Below are 19,611 nucleotides of genomic sequence, written 5' to 3'. Positions count from 1 at the left end.
TTTTTTAAATGTTTTCTGTTAAATTTGTGAATCAACATTCAGAAGAGCTCCCCCAAGAGAAAGAAAATTCGAACTAGTGAGGCCCAATTTGGCGTCAGGGTTCTCTTTTTTATAATTTGTAATTTCCTATTTTCTTTTGTAAAACAATAAAAGAAACTAGGAATTTCCAATTTTTTTATGTCGGTCGTCTCTGTTTATAAATACTTTACCTTCAGGTAGAGAAATCATAAACAGTTCACAAACGCTCTTCACTTATTCAGAGAGCGAGAGAGAGGGTTCGATTATAATGGCGATGCGGGAGAGAGGGTTCGATTATAATGGCGATGCGGGAGAGAGGGTTCGATTATAATGGCGACGAGAGAGAGAGAGAGAGAGCAAACAGACATGAAGAAGTCAGAGAGGAGGTATCGTTTCGTGTTTCCTTCTTAAATGGTTAAACCCTAAGGTGAATCGATTTTGATTTTCGTGGTGAATGTTTTTTGCTTTCTGAAATCAAGAGTTTCGCTTTTGTTTGTGTAATGGGTTTGCTCTTAGTTTATGGGTTTGTTTCTTTTGGGTGAATCAGGTCCGTGTTCGTGTTCCAACCAGGAAGAGCGAGACAGAGCGAGCGAGAGAGCGAGAGAGAGCGAACGGACTGAAGAAGTCAGAGGAGGTATATCGTTTCGTGTTTCCTTCTAAAACCCTAGGATGAATCGGTTTTGATTTTCGTGGTGAATGTTTTTTGCTTTCTGAAAATCAACAGTTTGTTTGTTTGTTTTCTTTCTTTTGGCCTTTTGGGTGAAACAGGTGTTGTGTCGTGTTCCAACCTGAAGGACAATGACTTAGATTCAGAACAATTAAAGGGTCGCCGGCGTGTTCTTACAGTATCAAACTGGTCGATTAAAAAGGTACTCAAACTGGTCGATTTAAAAGGTAATCAAAATTGGTCTTTTGTCTTTCCCTTGTCCGCTTGTATAAAAAGTGACTCTAGTTTTTGCTCTTTAATGGTTTTTTTTCTTTCTTTCTTTATTTTCGTTTAGGTGAAACAGGTGTCGTTGTGTTCGTGTTCCAATCAGGATGGACGATGATTTATTCGACTCAGATTTTTCGTTGTCAGTCGTCGGCGTTCTAACAGTAAGTAACAACATCATTCAAACTGATTGATTAAAAGGTATATATATATATAAGTCTTGTCTTCCCTTGTCGGCTTCCTCAAAATTTGCTTTTTTTTTTTTTTTTTGTATTTCCCTCTTAAAGCTAAGAGCTTTTTCTCAAAAAATTTCACAATCATATCAGAGAATGAGAGTTTAGAGGTTCTCGGACTCGTTGGAGCCCAAGGTCAATTCTAATAAGAAGGGATCTTTCTATGATTATCTTCTTCTTCTTAGTCCTGATAACTTCCCCTAAAGATCTTCTTGGAGGTTTGTTTGGATTTTGATCCATCTCTTCTCTTTTATTTGTTTTAGTAGGTCAATGCAATTGTTAACTTATAAATCATAATGCAATTTCAGATACTCGAAGACCTCGGCCTGTGAAGAGAGCTAAATGGATGGAGTCAAGAAGCAGGTACATTGTTCTATTTGTTTCTTCTTTTTATTTGTTGGGTTTTATCAATAGTGTAACAAGAATCTCAGGCTTATGTTTCGTTTTGCAGGTTTCTTGAAAAGCTTGAAGCTAAAGTATACGGTATGAAAAAAACAATTTCCAGTAACAATCTCAGATTTTTTTTTTTCAATAAGGCTGGTTGTTATAATTCAGACTTAGAAAAATATATTAAGGAAGCTTCCTCTAATTCTCTGTTTTTGTGCAGATCGGAGATATGGTATGGGTTTGAAGATTGAAGAAGATTCAGAACCAAAAAGGTAACAACATCAAACTGATTGATCTTCTTTTTAAATGGAGTCAAGAAGCAGGTATATTGTGTTTTATTTGTTTATTTTTGTTTATCAATAGTGTAACAAGAATCGCAGGTTTATGTTTCGTTTTGCAGGTTTGCATAAATTGGATGTGGTTGAAAAATGCTTGAAGCTAAGTTTAAGGTATGAAAAAACACAATCTTCAGTAAATTGTTTTTCGGAGCTCTTCACAGTAACGTTTTTGAGTTATGTTTTGTTAGGCTGAGTAAAAGGTATGAAGAGAACAATTTCCAGTAACAATTTCACACTTCATAGTGCAGTGCCAAATCTAGAACTGATTCTAGTGATTGATGAGCTTTTTCTTAATACCATTGATGGTTTTGGTTGCAGGTCTGAGTGATGAGTTAAGATATGCGTACTAAAGAATTATTTTATTGTTGGGACTTCATTGATGTGAGATTCCAAACATAGCTGTTACCTCTACCTATCTGATTCACGAGTATCAAGCCATTTGTAAGTAAAATTCCTTTGATATATGATCACTGTCTCTCGTCTTCTAATTAACTCTCAGAATCTTTGATGAATTTAGATATGGTGCAAGACGATGTCCTTTTGAAAGTGAGGATGGGATGACCTTGTTGTTTCCATGGCGTATTTCTCTTTAACTCTCCCATCTTATTATTAATTTGACTGATTGTTGGTTTTTTTTTTTTTTTTAATTTCATGTGTTGATTGATTGTCTCATTGACTGCAGGGGAAACTAGTGAACATAGCACAGCTAGCTACTAGCTCGACGGCTCTACCAATCTGAAGAATTAGGGATGATGCCTGCACTGGAATAAATCCTCTTCTTTCACCATCTGTGTAAGTAAAATTCTCGGTTAGTTAATTTTGTTATTATTAAGAGAATTTGATATACGATCACTCTCTTGTCTTCTAATCAACACTTACCATCTTTGATGAATTTTGATATGGTGCTACACAGTGTCCTTTTGCAAGTGAGGATGGGAGGACCTTGTTGTTTCCATGGCGTATTTATTGTCGTATTTCTCAGTCGCCGGCGTTCTAACAGTAACTCAGTAAGTATAACAACATTTAAACTGATCAAAAGGTATATATATATATATATATATATATATATATATATATAAAACGTATTTGTCTTCCCTTGTCCGCTTCCTCAAAATTTGCTTTTGTGTATTTCCCCTCTTAAAGCTAAGAGCGTTTTCTCAAAGTTTTACACAATCATATCAGAGCACGATACTCGTTGAAGCCGAAGATCAAGTCTAATAAGAAGGGACCTTTCTATGATTCTCTTCTTCGTCTTAGACCTGATAACTTCCCTAAAGATCTTCTTGGAGGTATATTTGGATTTGATTTATCTCTTCTTCACTTTTATGTGTTTTAATTTCCTCTTGTAGTCAATGAAATTGTTAACATTCAAATCGTAATGCAATTTCAGATACTCGAAGAGCACGACCTGTGAAGAGAGCTCAATGGATGGAGTCAAGCAGGTACATTGTGTTTTTATTTGTTTCTCGCATTCTTTTTTATTCAACAGTGAAACAAGAATCTCAGGTTTATGTTTCGTTTTGCAGGTTTGCTTGAAAAGCTTGAAATTAAGTATAAGGAATAAATCGTAATGCGATTTCAGATACTCGAAGAGTGGCCTGTGAAGAGAGCTAAATGATTCGTTTTGCGCAGGTTTGCATAAATTGAATGTGTTTGAAAAGCTTGAAGCTAAGTATAAGGTATATATAGGTCTTTCTCTTTCCTTGTCTGATTCCTCATATTTGCTTTTTATCTAGGTTGTTCTTTTAGTTCAGACTGAAAAAAATCAATAGTTAACGAAGCTTCTTCTAATTCTCTATTTTGTGCAGATTGGAGATATGCTATGGGTTTGAAGAATGATGAAGATTCAGAACCAAAAGGGTAACAATATCAAACTGATTCTTCTAGTTGTAGGCGTCTTTGACTCAATACGTCTTCCTTCCACGGTCCACTTCAATTTGCCAATCTTTTAAGTCAGCAAGTTTCTTACATTGCAGATTCTGTTTTATTTGTTAACTTATAAATCGTATTGCAATTTCAGATACTCGAAGAACATGGCCTGTGAATGGAGTCAAGAAGCAGGTACGTTGTGTTTTATTTGATTCTTGTTTTTTTTTTATTAACAGTGAGGGGGCTTACCTGGTAAGTATGTTGTCAGGACGGTAATGTGTGGCTTGGTTGAGCTGTCATGATGTGTCTCTGGAGATTTAGCACTTTGAGCCCAGTTGATCTTTATCTATCCTCGTCTTCTTAGCTTCTATCATGTTGTTAGTCGAAGCTTTTCAAAATGCCAGTGACAAGAGACTGCTTCAGCCCCCAGGTATTCAGTTTAGAAAACAAACTTTGAACACTTAAATTACCTTATTGTTTACTACTTTTACATGGTTGTCTTTCTTTTTCAGTAATCAGCTTCGTGCTAGTTCTAGTTCTGACATGACTAGTGATCATGGTGTTGCGAGGAACTACTGAAATCTTTTGGTAGAGAGAAGTAGCTCAATCGTCGACGCCAAGACTCCATTGATGCAAGCAAGTCAGACCACATCAAACCAACAAAAAAATTTGAGACTGAGCTTTTTACTTACAATCACTCAATACATTCGCTTCAATTCCCCATCCATATATGAGACTGAGTTTTTTTTGGTTTTGTTTTTCCTGCTTGTGCTTCTCTAGATGATGGAGATATTATTAAGGATGATGCTGAGTCGTGGACACAAATGATGGTAAAATCCTCTTCACTGTAAGTCATCTCAAAATCCTCTGCTACCCTTTATTTTCTTCTGTTTCAAGTTTATCTATCTCCATCAACCAATGATCCTTTCTTTTTTTGAACAACAACATAGTACCGAAGTGGAACTCGCCGACAAGGCACCAAAATTCAGACAAAACCCTTGATTTTACTGAGCCAAATGGAGTCCAGAAGCAGGTATATTGTGTTTTATTTGTTTCTTGTTTTTTAACCAACAGTGTTGCAAGAATCTCAGGTTTATGTTTCGTTTTGCAGGTTTGAATGGAAAGCTTGAAGCTAAGTATGAGAAAAAAAAACATTTTTAGTATAATCTCAGATTTTTTTTCGCTAAGGCTGGTTGTTATAATTCAGACTTAGGAAATTATATTACGGAAGCTTCCTCTAATTCTCTGTTTTTCTGCAGATGGGTGATATGCTATGGGTTTGAAAAATCAAGAAGATTCAGAACCAAAAAGGTAACAACATCAAAGTAATATATCTTGAAGAATTAGAGGGAGAAGAATCTGATTATGGAGATTATGATCAATTGATCAGGTTCCACTTATTGTCCAAATTAATGGTGGAATGCAACATTGTGATTCTTCTTCTCAAGTTTCTTTAAAACTTTGTTCTTCTTAAATGTTTGTTTTTGTAGAATCAAGACTTCGATGATGATGACGACGATGGTGAATGCAAGCATCAATCTTTATTCTCTGTTCCCTTACAATTATTGTTTCCATGAAAATTTTATAAACGATTCTAACTAACTTTTTTTTTCTTTTCTCTTGTTTCTTGCCAATAGTTGAAGATGTCTGTTAAGCTCCTTACACAAATTAAGTTCTTCACTCCATAGCTCCAGTTTATGCCTGCACCACAAAGAAGTTCACCACATCTGCCAGAATTCAAGGTATATACCCTCCATCAGAGATTATCATCACACTAGAACAAATTCATAGCTTGATGGATCTGTTTTATTAATGTACAAGGACTCGTTTTCTTATTGTTGCAGGAATTTCATCTTCAAACAAGAGACATCTCCAATAGCATCAACGAAAGTTTCTTAAGTGGAGAATCCAAATGTGGGACTCCGTGATTACTTTGAGAGTTATGAAAAGGCTGTTGAGAAAGCGTTGTTTCCACCTGGTATTTATATTTTAGAGGTAAGATTTACAAAATTTAGAATTATTACATTTTCTTTCTTGATCAAGTATTTAAGGTGTGTTCATGTGTTATATTTTAGAGGTAAGATTTATAATATGTTCGTTTCTTTCTTTTGGGTAACAGGTGTGTGTGTTCATGTGTCCCAACAAGGACAATGATTAATTGACTCAGATTTTTTCAAGGATGAAGTAGATTCATAACAAAAACGGTAGCCGGCTTTCTTACAGTAACAACATGAAACTGATCAAAAGGTAACATTGGTTCTTCTTCCCTTGTCCACTTCCATAAAAGTAAGTCGAATTTGCTATTTAATCATTTTGTTTGTTTCTTTTGGGTGAAACAGGTGTGTGTTGCAGCTTCGCGCAGCTCTTGAAGTATTTGTCAATTCATGACCGATCACAGTATTACACTATTACCACAGGTACAGTATCACTGCTTATGTTCATCAAAGCCTTTAACTTCATAGTCTTTGGACATTTTCTATGCCTTAGTTGGTTGATTTGACATATCTAAAAAAAGACAGCTGAAGGGGTTGACCTTTTGATCATCCGGGAGATATAAGTGTTTAGCCAAAAATATAATTTTGCTCTTGATTGTGTTTATAATTTTTCCATTTGTTTTGGTTATTAAAGATTCCAAGATTGTGTCTTTCTTTACTGAATTAGAAAATGATGATATAGATCCAGAATCCATGTGTTTTTTCCTGAAATTTCTTTGGATACAGGGATCAATGTTGTGGAGGAAAAGAGTCACAACAATGGCTTCAGAGTATCCTGAGGTTGAAGTGAGTCATCTGTTGATTGACACCGCTGCGATGGATCTTGTTCAGCACCCATGACAGGTTTTCTTTTCGTAAAGCCAGTCCCTTTGGAACACTTTCTCCAGTTCCTCATGTATTGACTGCAATGATTCTTACAAAATGCATTTTAACTTTGTGATGTTCCAGTTCGATACCATTCTGACTGGTTCATGTTTGGTGATATTCTTTCAGATCTCGCAGCCGGAGGTTGTCTCAATTGCCAAAAATGTGCTTCAGCAAGCTGGATCTTTGGAAGGTTCTCTCTCTTGTTCCCTTTCTTTGACTGTTGTTGCCGTTTAATTTCATTACTTGTCGAATTGGAAGATGTGAATATTAGAATCATGGGTAGGGTTTATTTGGATGTAATCAAAGGGGGTATATCTTTGCCACTGATATGTTTGAGACATTGCATTTGTGCTCTGTATCAGGAATGGAATTTAGCTTCCCGGGGATGCCCATTGAAAGAGCTGCTTTGGGAGTTCCCTTTCCGGATCGCTGCAAAAGAATGTGCTTTTTGGATCCATTGGAAGGTCTGTCTTCTCTCTTGTCCCAACTTATGTTGTTGGCTCTAAATTTTTTTGGGAAATAGAAATGTACTTTGGTATAATTTAAGGTAGAAGTGGGATAACAATGAAAAGCATCTGAGGCCTGAGAAAGGGTTACTTCAGCTTCGTGCAGGTCTTGAACTCATTACAAATCTGAGACCTGCTATAGTTCTGCCCTAGTCCACTGGTAACCATCCTCAGCCTAATCTCAGATATTTCTTGCTGAACTTTGTTTCTTGTGTGAACTTCAAATTTTTTTTTTTTTTTACAGTTAGTGGATGCTTTCGCCTTAAAGAGAGAGGTAGCAGAAGGTGTTGATCTAATGGTTGTAAATGAGCTTACATGAGGATGAGGTCAGTTTATTTAGTTATTAAAACTGATCGTAATTCCTTTTTTTTTTCTCGTTCTGTAGTGGGACAATATCATTAAATAGGATGTCTCATGGTAACAGGTTTTTGTTCTGGGGAGCCAAGGGCATAAAGACCAATGAAAATGGCGAAGAATTTGGGTTTAGTACTGAAAAGACCCACGGGGTGCTTGATTGAAAATCTCAGATGACTTGGACTAATATTTTTAAGCATTTCTTATGTTCCGCAGATTGATTCGTTGCTCTTATTGCCTTCAAGACTGCTCGGAAACGCATATAACACTGATATCAAAGCTAATGTCTTGGAAGTAAGGTTGATTATTACGTTTTCTTTTACTTGTTTTCCTCTCTCTTGTTTCTTGTGGAACGCATACAACACTGATATCAATGCGATTTTTTCTCTGCAGGCCACAATATTATGGATGAAATGAGTAACAGCTCTAGCCTCTGAATATCCTGATGTTGAGCTGTCACATATGTATGTTGTCAATGCTACGATGCAGCTTGTTCGTGACTCCAAACAGGTACGTGTAGTTGCCAAAATAGTTAGTATTAATGGCGCTTTGAAAATTATGTAAACACTTACAATGGGTTAATTGTTTCATATACGCAGTTTGACACCTTTGGGACAAACAACATTTTTGGTGATATATTGTCCGATGAAGCTTCAATGATTACAGGAAGGATAACAACATTTTTGGTGATATATTGTCCGATGAAGCTTCAATGATTACAGGAAGGATAACAACATTTTTGGTGATATGTTATCCGATGAAGCTTCAATGATTACAGGAAGGATAACAATGCTGACTAGTCTCAGTGATTCGGTGAATAGAAAACAATCTGATCTTTGAGTATGCAGAAGTACGATCTTTGCTGAACATACATAAACCCGCCATGTTTAATGCAGGGACCTGGTCAACTTCTTGATTCTTTGAATTTCCAGGATAAGGCAAACCAATTGGCAACCATTCTCAGCGCTGCAATGCTTCTGAAATACAGACTTGGAGAAGAAAGGCAGCCAAGAGGATTGAAGATATAGTGTTGGTTGCTCTGAACACTGAGTCAAGAATCAGGTACATTTTGTTTTTTTGTTTATGGCTTTTATTTTGTGTAACAAGAATCACAGGTTTATGTTTCGTGTTGCGCAGGTTTGCATAAGTTGGATGTGTCTGAAAAGCTTGAAGCTAAGTATAAAGTGTATATAGGTCTTTCTCTTCCCTTGTCCGCTTCCTCAGATTTGCTTTTTAGTAAGGTTGTTGGTTTTGTTCAGACTTCAAAAAAACCAAAAAGTTAAGGAAGCTTCTTCTAATTTGCGGTGTTCTGTGTTGAGTAGCTGAGGCTATAAAATTTGGGTGAAATCGAAGACTATTGTTGGCCATCAAATATACATTAGGAACCAAGTGAAGAGCCGAGATGCTTGTTCTGTTGACTGGTGGACTCGAGTCTACTTGCAGAGCAAACTCAAAGGTCAAGGTTCGCTTTTCTCTGTTTTCTTTTTTACCCATGAGCTATTAGCTTTGGTTGTTGGCTCGTCAACATTAATCTTGACTGAAATGTGGTTTATCATGGATATGTTGCAGATTGTACATGATGAGCTAGTGAAATTGATTGGTGGAGGAGAAGTAATTGGTACTCTCTGATCTAAAGAGGAAGCAAAGAAGACGAGTCCCTGGAGAAGTCCTCTTCCGATACAATCAAATTTGGTACTTTCTCTCTTTCCATCCTTCTTCTTCTTTGCAATCCTTATATTTCTCTCTTTCTTTTTTCTTACTAAAACAGATAGGTATTTTTGGTGAAGATTGCAAAACCATCGAGACTTGTATGTATGAAGCCAAAACTAAGGTGTCTGCCACTGTTCTTAATCACACGTTCTTGCTTCCTCAATTCAGATTCTCTCTCTCCTCCACGGTTTGCCTTCCAATTTTGCTTCAGTTTGTTTTTTCGTTTTTGTCTCTGTTGGGTGGTTTTGTAAGATTGATTTTTTTGTGTGGTTATTTTGTCGTCTTTGTGATGTTCTGTGTTGAGTAGCCAGACGAGAGCTATGGAGTTGGGTGAAATCGAAGACTGTTGGTCATGGAAGATTCATTACAGAAGGATCCAAGTGAAGAGCCGAGATGTTTGTTCAGTTGACTGGTGGACTCGAGAAGGCTGCTTGCAGATCAAACTCAAAGGCCAAGCTTGTTACCCAAAGAAGCAGCAGGTATGCTTTTTCTAATTAAAGTCGAGATTTTGATGGTTTCTCTCTGTCAAATTACACTGACGTTTATGATATCTACAGGGAAAGTATTCAATTCTTATTGCTGAACCACCAACCTTCAGATATCGCTAAAGCAAGGTCTAAAAGAAGCGAAAAGGAGTAATCTAGATATTATGGATTCTGCAGGGAGGCTTCAGGTAATATTTCGTCTTTGAGAGTCATTGTTGTATCATAAATCTATTGCCGATTTAGTTATGAAATTGACTCTTTGTGACAGATAGATAAAGCCAATGATGGACGAATTAAAAGACGTGCAGAAATTTCTGTACCCCACAGAAGTGTTACTAGTTGTTGATACCATTACTGGACAAGAAGCTGCAGGTATGCTTTTTGTATTCTACGTGAAGAAGATTCGAGAAATCCTGAAAATGAATTTGTTTCAGAACTGCTCCTGTATCCGTCATATACTAAGATGATCTTATCTGCTTCCTACAGCTCTGGTGACAACATTCAATATATAGGAATCACAGGAGCCATTGTGGCAAAGCTAGATGGTATTTCAAGAGGTGGTTTTGAGCGTCAATGAGGTTTGTGTTCTTCTTCTTTGATCAATTATGTCATAGAAATTCACTTAAGATACGTTTTACGTTAATAGTTTACTCTGAATTGGGTGTCAATAGGTATAGGGAAAACCGATTAAAGGAACGAATCACACTTTTACCACTAAAATAAACTGGTAGGACGTGGAGAGCGGATGGAGGATCTTGAACCCTTTTATCAAGATCGAATGGCTGGGCGAATTCTAGGAAAAGGGGTTATGTGCTTTCATTTGTAGAGAAGGCAACAGAAGTTGTAAGTTATTTCTCAGTAAAATGACTAATCCTTCTTCATCTGTCTTTATAGATGCGTCAAGAAGATGCTGAAGATCTACAGAAGAAGATAATGAGTGCAAAGTTCTGACTTCCAGTTAGACGAGTTGTAATTCAGCTTCTCTCTACTGTCTCCCTCCACGGTTTGCCTTCCAATTCTGCTTATTTGTTATTTTCGTTTTGATCTCTGTTGGGTGGTTTGTAAATTTTTTCTTTTGTTATTTTGTCTTCTTTGTGATGTTCTCTGTTGAGTAGCGAGACGATAGCTATGGAGTTGGGTGAAATCGAAAACTTGATGGCCATGGAAGATACACATAACACTAGGAGCCAAGTGAAGAGTTTTTTCGTTGACTGGTGAACTCGAGGAGGCTGCAGGCTGCTTGCAGATCAAACTCAAAGGCTAAGGTTCGATTTTTTGCCCTGTTTTTTTTTTCACCCATCAATATTTATTAGCCTTGGTAGCTGGCTCGGAAACATTAAACTTGACTGAAGTGTTGCTTATCATGGCTATGTTGCAGATTGTACATGATGAGCTTGTGAAATTGATGTATGGAGGAGAAGTATCACTTTGCTAGCTTCAGGTCCTACATTAATATTTCAAAATACAGTGGAGATGATTTAATGGGATTGTTTGTTACTCTCTTTGTCAAATAACTGACGTTTATGATATCTACAGGAGGAGTCTTGCATGCTGATTGCTGGAGATGTATACCGACCTGCTGCCATCTATCAACTTCTCATTTTAGCTGAACAGATATTGAAATTTTTACTTTTGAAGCATTATGTGCATTCGTAGAAATGGCTTATTGAAGTGTGGCATTACTTCAGAACGTTATGTTGGCAGGGATCGATATATATATGCCATCTCCATTAATTTAGAAAAGGTAACATTTATCCTCATTAGTGATTGGTACTAAAGCGATCAGTATTATGTTTGCAGGAAATGAACGAGATTGATGGCTATGGACAGACTCAAATCGATCTTAAGGAGATTGTGGAGATTTTTCAAGAAAAAACTCATGGTAAGTCATATAATTAGGATATACTCTTTATTAAATGAACTAGCACCATATGATTTGATTGGATCCAAAGGTGAGTTGCACCATCTTTTCTTGGGGATTAGAAGCTCTTTGAGTATCTGGTTGGCGAAGTGTGGATGTTTGCTGCTTTAGGTTAGTTTTCGGTTTTGGTCATGAAACCCGAGTTTGTTTAGCATCCAGCTAAGAGACAAGCCCATCTTTGTGACTTTCTCCAACGGACGCTTTGCGTCTTAAAACCTTTTAAACGCAAGGGCCATGCACTAATCATATCAGCTATTACTCTTGGCCAAATGGCTTTGTTAAATACTTTCTCTGTTGATGAACATGATACGTGATCATGGTTAGGTAGATTAGCGTATGGTTAGGACAATTTAATTAATTAGTTTTGGTGGTTTACTTTATGAATTTGGTTTAAGTAATTTCCATTTATGCATTAGGGTTTTGATTAAGTTGTATCAAGACCTATATAATGGTCTTTATTGATTAATGAGAAAGGAAGCCCCAAGAATTAACCTTAATCTCTAAGAGAGAATTAGGGTTAAGAGGGAGCTAAGCTTTCAATCGTTTCTTAATTCTCAAGCAATAAAGAGGTTCATAACAGAGCAAGTGGTCTTTGGATATGAAGTAAGAATCAGATGATGCATTAAGATGTGTACTTTACATGCAACAACGATGCAGAGCTCATTTGAGTCGGGAGAAACTGTCTTGTTATTACAGTAAGAAGATTTAGTCTTGTAGTAAAACTGAAACATTCATTGTCCTGGTTCAGTCTAACTTTGACTGTTTCAACCATTGACAAAATTTGAGAATTGGACTTCGCTGCTGTCACACTACGACTTATGCTTTGTTTTTTTTCCTTAGCAAGGCGGGAAGTTCAGATTTTTATGATTCTGTTGATGTGTTGTGCATTGCTTTCTTTACAGCGAAATACAAGTGGTTTGATCAGGAGACTCCCCGCCGCTGGTTTTTGAAGCAATGATTCCCCGTTCCGACCTTTTTAACAAAGAGAGTGGGTTTCTAGTTAATGGAGAAGTCAAGATTGTAGTCACAGTAGCTATTTTTAAAAGTTGTTGGCAAAGCAGCTGTTGTATTAGTGGAATCTGAAGATGAGTCTATAGAGAAAGCAAGGCCTTTTAAATGGCTCATTTTCAAGTCTACGAAACAGATCGTTACTGGTAAAAGCTGATTATGTGTATCATAAGCATTCAATTTTCAGTATTGAGCTATCAAGCTTGTAAACTGAGTCTATTTTTATGCGGTTTCAGTTCATCAATGAGAACAACAATCTTGATATTCTCAAGTTTCACTAGTAGAGCCATTGAAGTTGTGTGGTTATTTCATAGCTTGTAGATACATATTCATGTCAGTAGCCAGTTAAAGCCAAGGATACACACTATGCTTTCAAGTCACAATGCACTCAAGTTTAGACTTTCTTAAATGGGCCAACAAAATTGTAAATTGGGTCGAAGTCTAAAGTGAAACCCATATAATGGACAGAACGGAGAGGCGGCGGGGGGTGTGCGGTTGTTAGTGCCACTCAGGTAGGTCCTACTTCTAGGGTTTCACGCCCTCTACAAGTTTGAGGTAGTTTGATTGCGGAGGAGGCTTCAACTTCAATGGGGACTCTAGGCGATAACAAGTTCACATGGGTGATACCAAACTTCTCCTCTCTGCAATCTAGGGCCGTTTATTCTGATCAATTCGTTATGGGTGGCTGCAGATGGTATGATGATGAACTATATGTATCATCTTCTAATGCTTTTCGTTCGATTTGGTTTTTTTTTTTTTTTTTGCCTTTGTTTTGGTACGGTTCGTATTCTTTTTTTGTTTTTCAATGCAGGCGTCTTCTTGTCCATCCTGAGGGATTCAATAAGTCTTGTCATTTATCTCTGTTTCTGGATGTGGCTGACAATAAATCACTGCCACCTGGATGGAGAATACGTGCACGTTATCTCCGAAGTGTTGTTAATCAACATTCTGAGAAAACCTCCAAACGAAACGGTTCCGACCAAAGAACCCACATCTGAGGAAAGCATGCATGACTTTCTTGCTCAGCCTAATCGAGACATTGTGCCAACCACCACAGAGGCTATCCAATGAAGATTTGGTGGAAGCAGACAATGCACTAACATACGTGAAAGTTTCGGGGTTTAAGGTGGATTGGTTGGAGAAGAATAGATTTCCTTATGAGGGACTCACTAAGTGTTTTCTAAACCAAGTATCAACTAACTTGTCTTCTTTCAAGACTATGTGAATAGATTTCTACTTGTTCCTGAGGCGATATAAAAGCCCAACTAAGTCCATTGTGATGCTGAAGCTTTACTAAATGAGCCCGAATTCTGCGTATTTTTCCTTAGCCACTCTACAAGCTTTTGTGCATCTGGTTTAGTCGTGGTGCAGTGCACTTGGGTAACAATAGGGTACCACGACCGATAAAAATTCACATGGGTAATTAGAAAGAAAATGGTAACAAAGTAACTTGCTCTCTAATGATGTTGGACGTCCAATAAGGAGCTAATTAAGATTTTTTCCAATTGTAAATTGAGTCTCGTCATTTAATACGCGGTTAAAGTTTAGCTCAGTTTAAGCTTTCAGTTGTAGAGCCATCGGGGTTAATTAATTGTTCAATTGCTCGTAGAATTATTGACAATGAGATATGCACTCTGTTTCCGATTCACTACATCGCCAATAGAATTTTCGATGTGTTATTATTACTGACAGTAAATCAGATTAAAAGGATCCAAATTTCTTTCACGATTCAATTATATCAATTATAAAACTAAAGCTATGTCCAAGTAAATTGATCAACACTACTATAGTTAGTGAGAATCAAATTTAAAACAATGCTCCTAACATATATAGACTTGATTAGTATCTAAAGTTTGTAAAAACAGAGAGGATTGAAGAGAATGATCAGATAGAGCTAATACGTAAGATGCCATCATATCGGCTATCAAACCAATAGGGAAACAAAGTTCAATCATCATATCTCTCTCTTCTTCCAAAACCAAAAAAAAACTCCTAAAAATCGATCCTTTTCAATAATCATTCAGAAAAACAGAGTATTCTAAGAAGAACATAATAAAGGAGCCAACATTTTTAATCGAAAAAATGTTAGAAGGACACTGAACAAACCAGATAGACGGCGAGAATGTAAAGTTCTGAGCTGATGACAAGATTGATTTAGGATGAAATATATATATACACGCACAACTTCAGACGAAACGATACAATTAGGGTTTCCTCGTCTAAAGACGTAAATACCCCTAACTGTTTCTTTTGGTTTACCGATTTTTATGGGCCGACATATGAGCCCAATTAAAGTCCGCATGTTGAATTCTTTTAGTACGGGCCGACGATGTGCTTCTGTGCTTTGTCTTGTAGTTAAAAGATTTCCATATATAGTATCTGGACTTGGAAACTACTGCTAGCATTCAGAGGAGTAAGCAGCAAGCTAAGGAAATTGAGAGTGTAAGGAGTGCGATAAGGTCGTCGTCAAAAGTTCTAGACTAGAGTTTATCTGTTCTTTTTCTATCACTCCAACTAGATTATGAGAGCCAAAGCTCAAAACTTTGGTTACTAAAAAAGAGAGTTTAGGTTTCCTGTTGGCAGGAAAAATTGCTCCAAGTTTTTAGTAATGTGAAATAGCTCCTTTTATTACATTTTTAAGGAAATGATCTCTTGTTGAAATTTAATTGAGTCTTGACAACTTATATGTATGAGACCGCCATGTTTTGGATAAAATTATAGAGAGACTTATAAAGAAAGATTCTCTTGCAAGATTGAGGAATGAAATCCAGTTGGTAAGTAGGTCAAACTTTTAGTATTCTAACATGAAAATAGTTTGTTGATGCATCGGACTTTAGATCAAAGGGAAATCTTTACATGTGTTACTTAAATTGTCTGAAATATTTTTTTTTTTTATGTTATAGAAACATCCATTGAGATAAGGCAAAGGAAGTTAAGCTGCTTTGAGGTTAATTGTTAGAACAGCGTAACTGCGTAAGCCTTAGGGTTCTTAAACCTAATTTAACACCAGCATACATACTCATCCAATCATAATTAATTAATTAAACATCGTTATAGTTTCTGTAAAGGAAAAGATGTAAAAAAGAATAATCATAAGTTGCCTTGGATATTATTGGTTCGTCTTTCAAAAGAAATGTAAACATATGAATCATGTTGATTTGTGTAAGTAACTGTTATGCATTATGTCCCATCTAAATCGATATTTAAAAACTAATCTTCAACTTGTGTGCATCACATAACATAAAGTCGTCTTCTTTTATCAGACAAAATTAAGTGTGTATTTGTAGTAGTATTATACTACAAAAGGTTTTCTTTCTAGCCACATTTCTCCTATATTTGTCGGGCTTAATTAATTAGTCACACATATTTTTATGTTATCCCTTTAATCTCCACTCAAAAAATTATAATCCGATTCAATTCCAGTATTGTGTTATTGTGTATACTTGAGTTATCGACAATTTTTTAAAAACATATTCCAAATGTGTTCAGATATGGTTACATGGATATGGTTGGAGAGGATCATATTAGTATCTCATAATGCAAGTTGGGAAAAAAAAACCCTTTTAATAAGGTGGAATTTGTTTTACCCTAATTTTGTTTGTTTCTTCTCCACTCAAGGTTATATTCGTGTATACTTAATAATAAAATAAAGAAACAAATAATATTAAAACACCCTTTTAATAAGGTAGAATTTGTTTTACCCTAACTCTGTTTGTTTCTTCTCCACTGTTAATCTATATTCGTGTAGACTTGTATTTGGGAATTAGAAAGCGAAACTAATGATTTGATGAAAAGTGGTTTAAATTCACTGATTGATAGCGCATGATAGTAGGGTTATAGCTCGCAGTGGCAGGTAGAGTTAAAAATTAGAAAGCATGCAATTGCATAGACCCGCATAGGAAAGCAACCTCTTTGTGTCCATGTACTATATTTTTTTTTTTTTTTTTTTGTCGTCTGTGTCCCTGTACTATCTTTCTATACATCGATTAGAAAATATTTAACATTTTAATGTAATTAATTATTTAATTATAGAGAACTTCGGACTTAATTATGTAACACTCCACACACAATATATATGAATAAAGTAGAAACGATAAAGGAACTTGAACTAAGCTTCGAATTCCTATAAGCTTCAAACATAAAGAGAATTTACAAACGAAAATATAGTGTTTATTTGAAACTGTCATGGTGTCACCATATATATACTCCACATAAATTTATTTACTTCTCATACACGGAATCTATATTAATATTTTTGAAGTACGTTTTGTGTCATGCCCTTTTAGTTTTGTTTATTTAAAAAGTTATTTACAACATTAATCCCTAAAATTTTTCCAAAACTAACATTACTCCAGATTTTGTTTCCTAAATATTTTACATTTTATTTCAATTAAAAAAATAACAGCAATTAATATAGAAATAAAAAGTATCATATATTTAACCATACATTATGTTGTGTTTTGAAGATATTCTATATCTGAATCCTTCGTAAACAAAGAAAAAAACAATTTGATTCCCATTTTGTTTTCCAAAATCTGTGAGTTTTGATTCTTAACGTAAGAAAAACTTCGATTGACAATTAATTAACATATATAAACTTAATAAAAATCTTAATTATTACGAATATGTAAAATTAAAAAATTCTAAAATACTATATAATGTGGTTATATAGTAGATGAGTTATAAAGAGAACATGTTGAAATTAATAAAATATTATTAAATTTGTGTTAACACGGGTTAAATCCTCATTTAATTATTTATCAACACTACTAATATTAGAATATTTGACATAAAATCAAGTTGATTTAACTAAGATTGTATAAAATAATTAAATCATTAGGAAAAATGTGACTTAATCACAGCGTATAATAATTATGTATTTAGATCCCTTATTTTTGTTATAAAAATTAAAAATCAAAATAGAATCTCAAACACTAAACAAAACAAACTAAATATAACAAACAAATGGTCATGGAATGTATTGCGGATTAAATAATAATATAAATATTTAGCTGCACAACAACTAGAAAATTTAGTTATTATTCTATTTACAAAACATTCAATATTTAACAAATAGATACAACATAAAATATAAATTATATGTTTGCGGTGTATCGTGAGTTAAAATCTAGTAATTATATAATGTATTACTCAGTTTTGAGTATTTTTTTCATGGATAGTAAAGACGCGTAACCTTAATTGCAGTTTATATAAGATATGTATAGGTTTATATACTATACTCGATTACTCGTCTATTAAAGAAAAATAATATTTTATCGTTTTGAAATTTTTAGGTTACGCGTCTTTTATATATGTAACTTGGAATATACGTATGGATTGCACCGATTCACACAAAAATACAAAAATTAATCTTCACTAGTTTATTTTCTAAAAGACAACTTTGTTTCTCACACTCCCGCTAACTTAATTGAATTGAGTAAACAATCTCCTTATATTGTGGTTTAGACTTTGAATTGTTGCTTTTTCGTCAAAGTTACATATTTATACCCGTCTTTTAACTTAATCTTAGACTAAAACTACTTTTAGTGGAGAATATACAATATGTTTTTGGGTTTAATTATTTTTAAAGCAATTGTCACTTGTGTTATCGTAAAAAGTAAAAAAATATCATATACTTAATTCGTTTCTTGCTCATTTGGAGTTTTAGTTTTTCTTAATAAGGAAGTAGCTGGGAAATATATAAAGTTGTGTTGTTTAACGTATGAGATTTTGATTACTTAATTGTACATATCAAACGAACCCACATGAGCTGATCTGTTGACAAAAAAAAAAAAAAAAAAAAAAAANAACCCACAAGCATATCAAAGATATCATACTACGTCTGCGTGCCAACTTATAAATGAATATAAACTTGGTTCAAAAAAAAACTATAAATGAATATAAACCTATGGATTTATGTGTGTTCATCTCGCTGGCATGTCGTATTGTAAATTTGAAGTCTCAATACTCAAATAGCAGTATATAAATGAATTAAATTCCAGACACGTGTGATGGACCTACATGAGGTCATATGTTGTCGGGTTGACCCTCGTCAGGGTCAGATAGGTCAGCATCATTTTCCAACATTTTAGTTCTATATTAGACATATTTAGTCTAAACTTAATCATACCAACAAGTAATATCATATGTACATTAAATCTTGAAACAAATGACGCTCTTTGTATTATGTACATAAATGCATAATGAGGGTTAAGCTTAATTCATACTACTCTATATAATTTTGTCTCATTAGCCGAATCTCAATGTGATATATGAAAGCTACCGTAGAAATTGAATAACGACTATTCTTTCTCAACGCAAAAAGGATGACAATATGAATTTCAGAGGATATAACTAATACTCTCTCCATTTCAAAATATGTGTGTTTTTGTAACACACATATTAAGAAGTGTTTACTTTTTAAAAATTCAACTAATCAGAAACAATATTGCATAATAGATAATATTAACTTAATCAAAAAGCTGTAAAAATTTAAAAACCTCTTATAAAATAAAAAAAATTTCTCTAAAACATCATATATTATATTATGAAACGGAGGGAGTATCAAAACTCCTCAAACACTAATGAAACTTTGGAAAATATAACGATTTTATTAACGCATAAATAGTTGAGTAGTAGTAGTAACGATGATTATATATATATAAAGTGAAAAAATGGGAAGAACGATGAGTTGTTAGAGCATCATTAATGGGAGAACTTTTTTTTGTGTTCTTAGATTAAATATATAGTGAAAATAATGTTAGATCAGTTGTTAAGATCATAGGTAAAAAAAATAGGAGAACTAATTATGGTGTTCTTAGAATAAAGATATAGTGAAATAATATTCATAAACATTTTACAAATTAGAAAAACTTATAAAATAACATTTAAATTGCTACTTATATAAAAGCAATTATATACTTATAAATTAATATAATATTCTTAAACATATTACAATTATAAAAACTTATAAATTAACATTTAAATTGC

At 34.6% G+C, this 19,611-nt stretch overlaps 1 long non-coding RNA gene across 3 annotated transcripts; it reads left to right on the top strand.

Annotated features, from left to right (window-relative positions):
- On the top strand, window positions 218–13,921 carry LOC104792118. Of its 3 annotated transcripts, XR_002038637.1 has the most exons (51): window positions 218–445; window positions 566–652; window positions 787–912; window positions 1,020–1,113; window positions 1,237–1,400; window positions 1,491–1,545; window positions 1,634–1,665; window positions 1,790–1,841; window positions 1,950–2,018; window positions 2,226–2,348; window positions 2,425–2,486; window positions 2,590–2,699; window positions 2,821–2,914; window positions 3,051–3,196; window positions 3,298–3,349; window positions 3,540–3,586; window positions 3,716–3,767; window positions 3,928–3,968; window positions 4,045–4,206; window positions 4,289–4,623; window positions 4,727–4,809; window positions 4,888–4,912; window positions 5,036–5,166; window positions 5,267–5,297; window positions 5,414–5,518; window positions 5,621–5,771; window positions 5,896–6,023; window positions 6,116–6,193; window positions 6,497–6,613; window positions 6,764–6,827; window positions 7,000–7,101; window positions 7,240–7,303; window positions 7,388–7,469; window positions 7,568–7,796; window positions 7,891–8,007; window positions 8,097–8,559; window positions 8,635–8,691; window positions 8,820–8,959; window positions 9,067–9,189; window positions 9,266–9,394; window positions 9,515–9,686; window positions 9,765–9,880; window positions 9,961–10,064; window positions 10,179–10,270; window positions 10,364–10,535; window positions 10,587–10,695; window positions 10,808–10,957; window positions 11,071–11,133; window positions 11,229–11,574; window positions 12,516–12,767; window positions 12,858–13,921. It is a non-coding gene; the product is annotated as an uncharacterized LOC104792118 (long non-coding RNA). The 3 variants fall into 3 exon arrangements; XR_002038638.1 differs by having other exon boundaries at window positions 10,364–10,497; window positions 12,516–12,887; XR_002038639.1 differs by lacking the exon at window positions 10,364–10,535 and having other exon boundaries at window positions 12,516–12,887.

This window comes from Camelina sativa, chromosome 6 (assembly GCF_000633955.1).
Source record: "Camelina sativa cultivar DH55 chromosome 6, Cs, whole genome shotgun sequence".
NCBI lineage: Eukaryota > Viridiplantae > Streptophyta > Magnoliopsida > Brassicales > Brassicaceae > Camelina > Camelina sativa.
Note: the sequence above shows the minus strand (reverse complement) of the source record. Positions and strands in the feature narration are given on the sequence as shown.